Here is a 6112-nt window from a genome sequence, read left to right as displayed (position 1 = left end):
TTTGGGTACAACAATACGATCCTCGAAGAAGAGAATATCCTTGTCATCAAGGCGGTAGCACTTGTACTTGGGTTGACTCTTGGCAATCCCAATCTTCACCTTCTTCACCATAGCATCAAGAAGTTGGGCTTGGCGAATCTGATCTTCCAAGGTAGGAGAGACTTGAAGGTTGGCGAGGAAACCTTGAGGAACAACTTGCAGATTAAGTTTGCGAAAAGCTTCACAAAGCTCGGGTTGATAAGGCTTGATAATCAGACTGTTGCAATAAGCTTTCCTGCTCAAAGCGTCAGCAATCACATTGGCCTTGCCTGGAGTATACTCGATACTCGGATTATACTCTTGAATCATTTCGACCCATCGAGTCTGCCTGAGGTTGAGATTAGGCTAAGTGAAGATGTATTTGAGACTCTTGTGATCAGTGAAAATGTCCACTTTTCTTCCCAATAAGAGATGTCTCCAAGTCAAAAGAGCATGCACAACTGCCGCCAACTTGAGATCATGAGTGGGGTAGTTCCTCTTGTTGGGTTTCAACTAGCAAGAGGTATAAGCAACAACTTTCTTCTCTTGCATCAACACTGCGCCAAGACCTTGGAGAGAGGCATCACAAAAGACCTCGTACGGTTTGGATTCATCAGGCGGAGTGAGAACTGGAGCAGTGACCAATTTCTCTTTCAAAGTGTTGAAAGCAATGTGTCACTCCGGAGACCAAACGTACTTGACGTGCTTCTGGAGAAGATTTGGGAGAGGCTTCGCGATCTTAGAAAAGTTTTCAACAAATCTTCGGCAATAGCTTGCGAGACCGAGGAAGCTACGGAGTTGCTTCACGTTCTGAGGAGGTTCCCAATTCACAATTGCAGACACCTTCTCAGGATTCACTGCAATGCCCTTGGCCGAGATGATATGACCAAGATAAAGAACCTCATCGAGCCAAAATTCACACTTGGAGAACTTGGCGTAGAACTGGTGTTCCCTCAGCTTATCGAGTACCAAACGCAAGTGCTTGGCATGATCTTCCTTGTTCTTCGAGAAAACCAAAATGTCATCGAGATAGACCAAAACGAAGTCATTGGTGTAGGCATTGAAGATGAAGTTCATCATGCGGGAGAAAGTCGGAGGAGCATTGATGAGGCCAAAAGACATGACAGTGTATTCATATGAACCATAGCTTGTCCTGCAAGCCGTCTTGGGAATATCTTGCTCACGGATTCGAATCTGATGATAACCCATACGGAGATCAAGCTTGGAGAATACTTGGGCACCTTTGTGTTGTTCGAACAGCTCATTGATGTTGGGAAGTGGATATTTGTTCTTGATGGTCTTCTTGTTCAATGGACGGTAATCGACACAAAGTCGGTCCGTTCCATCCTTCTTCTTCACAAAAAGAACACCACAACCCCACGGAGAAGAACTAGGCCGGATGAGACCCATTCTCTCTTGAAATGGTCACATATCCATAAATTGAGAACCCACTTAGAATTTAGGTAGAGAAATAAATCAACAAGGTACGGATCAAGAACGAATACTCGGTAAGAAATCCCAATCTCAAACCAAATATCCGTGGAAGAAGAACTAGAGCTACAAGAATTCCCACCTATGAAACTCCCGAACCTTTCCGGTTATGCAATCAGGTGTTGGGGATACAGGGGAAGCATAATATCTCACCCAAATCTAGCAAATCCTACATCCAGCTGTATCCATCCTTCAACACATAACCGAGAAAAACTTCGGAAACCATCTACCTCAACCTTCGAAAAGCATCCGTTATACAAGTTATGGCGATACTCCCGAACTCCCGCCCCAGTACTGGGTGGCGTGGAGGTTATCTCACCAACGAACTGCATAAAAGAGATTTTCGATGTCGGCGTACTAAACTCAGGTATTCCAGAACTGCAATGATAAAATTATGACGACAACACCTCAGAGCTCAACTCCCCGGGACACTTCCACAAAACCCATGACAGGAGGCACCAAGACAATGTTCTCGTCATAAAACCATCGGAACGATTCCAAGATACCCGTGTGATCCTAAAATTTTTTAGTGAAATTTGAGAAGAGAAGAGTCAAAACTCTACGTCAGGATGCCTTACCAGAGCGATGAGGAGACTGGGAAGTAAAAAGAATTCCTAAACTCTCCGATATATAATTCCTAAATGACTCAAAACATTTTTCCAGACACAACTCGGCCGCTAGAAACGATCAAGCAATGGGGCTCCTAAGGTCGGGGAAGGCTCTGATACCAACTTGTAACACCCTCGATGCGGCTATATCTCCCACGTGTCGAGGCACGACTTAGAGGCATAACCGCATTGAAAGCAATGTCGCAAGTTAGGCAATCATCACAACATCCCATGTAATATAAATAATAAAGGGGAGATACATAGTTGGCTTACACTCGCCACGTCAATCAAAGTACATAAAATAGCATTACATCATTCAAACACTCATGGCCCGACTACGGCGCCAAAATAAAAGATAACCCAACATGCGAGGCGGTCCTGATCACCCCCAACTGGGCACCACTACTGATCATCAGGGAAAGACACGTAGTATCATTGAGAGTCCTCGTCGAACTCCCACTTGAGCTCGAGCGCGTCACCTGGAGCGGAATCATCAGGCCCTGCATCTGGTTTGGAGGTAATCTGTGAGCCACAGGGACTCAACAATCTCGCACCCTCACGATCAAGACTATTTAAGCTTAATAGGTAAGGCAAGGTAATATATGTGGAGCTGCGGCAAGCGACTAGCTTATATGGTGGCTATCCTGTTCGCAAAAGAGAGCGAGAAGAGGAGGCAAAGCGCAATCGAGAAACTAGAGGGCATCCTGCGGCAAGCATTACTCCAACACCGTGTTCACTTCCCGGACTCCGCCGAGAAGAGACCATCACGGTAACTCACACGGTTGATTCATTTTAATTAAGTTAAGGTTCAAGTTATCTACAACCGGACATTAACAAATTCCCATCTGCCCATAACCGCGGGCACGGCTTTCGAAAGTTCAAATCCCTGCAGGGGAGTCCCAACTTAGCCCATGACAAGCTCTCATGGTCAACGAAGGAATAGACCTCCTCCCGAGACGTTCTGATCAGACTCGGTATCTCGGTTCTTCAAGACACTTCGACAGGTTAAAACAAATCCAGCAACACCGCCCGAATGTGCCGACAAATACCGATAGGAGCTGCACATATCTCGTTCTCAGGGTACACTCAGATGAGCGCTCCATACAACTAAAACCAAACCTCGAGTTTCCCCGAGGGGGCGCTGCACAGGACTCTAGTTTGGACCAACACTCAGAGGAGCACTAGCCCAGGGGGGCTTAAATAAGATGACCCTCGGGCTCCGAAAACCCAAGGGAAAAAGAGGCTAGGTGGCAAATGGTAAAACCAAGGTTGGGCATTACTGGAAAAGCTTTAATCAAGGTGAACTATCAAGGGGTTCCCATTATCACCCAACCGCGCAAGGAACGCAAAATCCGGGAACATAACACAGGTATGACGGAAACTAGGGCGACAAGAGTGGAACAAAACACTAGGCGAGAGGCCGAGCCTTCCACCCTTTACCAAGTATATAGATGCATTAAGATAACAATATAATATAATGATATCCCAACAAGTAAAATAATGTTCCAACAAGGAACGGTCTCCAATCTTCACCTGCAACTAGCAACACTATAAGAGGGGCTGAGCAAAGCGGTAACATAGCCAATCAACGGTTTGCTAGGACATGGTGGGTTAGAGGTTTGACATGGAAATTTGGGAGGCATGAAAGCAACTGGTGGGCATCATAGCATAGGCATAGCAAAAGAGCGAGCATCTAGCAAAGCAAAGATAGTAGTGATTTCGAGGGTATGATCATCTTGCTTGCAATGTTGTCAGAGTTGACTGGATCCTCGAAAGCAAACTCAACAGGCTCCTCGTTAGCGAACTCGTCTCCCGGCTCTACCCAAACAAGAGAAACAAGCAACAAGGACACAATCAACCACGTGCAAGGCTCAAACAATATGATGCAAAGATGGTATGCTATGCGGGATGCGATGCGGGATGCATATGCAAGATGTGACAGGGAATGAATGAACCGGGCCTCAACTTTGGAAATCCAAGTGTGCCACTAGAAAGATGAGATGAAACCGCTTGAAAACGATATAAAGAACGCCGGAATCGGAGTTACGGTTTGGAAATGGCAAGCGATTCAAATATGACCACGTTCTGCGATTTACAACAAGTAGCCATCTAAATGCAACAAGATGAACATGCTACAGCACCCAAACATGGAATAAAAATACATGGCAGGAATCCATTCATGATGCTTAACAAAAGTCTAGCACTGAGCTACGGCCAATTCATCCATTAACAGGTTCAAACAAGCATGGCAAAAATGCATATGGTAAACAGATTTCAGACTTAATGAAATTAACACTTGTCTGGAATGTCAGATCAGATAGCACACTTTGGAGCAACAAAACTACATGCTACAGGACCTGAACATGGCAAAGTAAAGCTTGGCATGGAGCTACTCAAAGAGCTTAACAAAAGTCCCTTAGTGACCTTGAGCCAAAAGGGATCAGAAAATACAATTGCAAGCATGTGAACATGGCAAAAACATAATCAGTTCTCAGACTTAGTGAAAATTGGAGCATGCTGAAAACAGATATCAAGTAGGCATGTTTACGAGCTCGATGCACTCACTACAGAGAAAGTCATGACAAGCTAAGCATACACCCATCAAGAATACACAAAATGCAAGCTAGAAATGGCAAGAACAATAGCATAGCATGCACGGATCAACTACAACAACATCGGCAAAATCGCTAACAAGTAGACAATCTGCCCAGATTCACGAAATGACAAAAGTAGAGCTCGATTGACTCAAGCTAGGGTGCTCCATAATTGCAAACAAAGACATGGATGGATAGATCACTATAATATTAGCAAAACATCCTTACTGATCATCCTCAAAAGAGGCACGGATCACTAGGAAACAACATGAACATATGGCCATATGAGATAAACAGCTCAAGGACTTAGTGGAAATGCTAAGTCCCTGAAATCAGCATTAACAAATGCCTCACTTAGCAAGCTTGTGCTAGTCACCACACACATCACAAAAATACATGGGTTGCACCTCTGGAAAGATGGCAAAACCCTTAAGAAAACATATGTAGAGCTTAGGGGCATATCATGCACACATTAATCATGGCAAAAATGACAAATATCTAATTGGAGCAGCAAATCTGACAATTATCTCAAATAGCACTCTTCTAACAGCATTTCGGGCATCAAGATGAACTCAAATGAAAATGATGCAATGATATGAAATGATGTGCTCTTTCAGGCAAACATTTTGATATGCTATATGTCCAAAACGGAGCTACGAATGAGGAGTTACGATGCAATGAACATAGCCAAAATATTAGGGTTTCGGGCAAAAGTCAACCCTAGATATTTGGATCTAGATCCAGATCCGGGTGCACGGGTTACGAGGTTGGCCGGAGCTTCGCCGGAGATGGAGGAGAACGGCCGGACGGCGAGGGGCCGACGAGGGGCGCCGCGGCCGAAGCGGTGGCCGGGCGGGGCGGCCACGGCGGCCGGCGTCGACGGGGGCGCGCGGGCGGCGCGGGTCGGTCGGGCGGCGCCGGCGGTGACCTTGGGCGATGGCGGGACGGCGGATCACGGCGGAGGCGGCGGACGCTGGTGGCAGGCGGCGGCCGGAGCGCGGGGAGATGGAGGCGGGCGTGGGCGGCGCGGCTCCGGGCCGGGAGGGCCTCCCGCGGGCTCTCTGGGCCAGCGCGGTAGGTGGAGGCGACGGCGAACCGGAAGGTGACAAGTGGCGGCGGCGGCGCGGGTCGGACGTGTCTGGCCCAGCGAGTTTTTGTCCGGCGGCGGCGGATCTGGGATTTTAGGGTTTCGCCCGGGATTTGAAATGTGGGGATCTATATATAGGCATAGAGGGAGCTAGGAGAGTCCAAATGAGGTGCGGTTTTTGGACACGCGATTGTGATCGAACGCTCTAGATGATGGAGAGGGTTTTGGTGGGTTTTGGGACAAATTGGAAGGGTGTTGGGCTGCAACACACACGAGGCCTTTTCGGTCCCTCGGTTAACCGTTGGAGTATCAAA

The sequence above is a fragment of the Triticum aestivum genome, chromosome 3A, assembly GCF_018294505.1.
Source record: "Triticum aestivum cultivar Chinese Spring chromosome 3A, IWGSC CS RefSeq v2.1, whole genome shotgun sequence".
Classification (NCBI taxonomy): domain Eukaryota; kingdom Viridiplantae; phylum Streptophyta; class Magnoliopsida; order Poales; family Poaceae; genus Triticum; species Triticum aestivum.
This window is presented reverse-complemented; position numbering follows the sequence as displayed.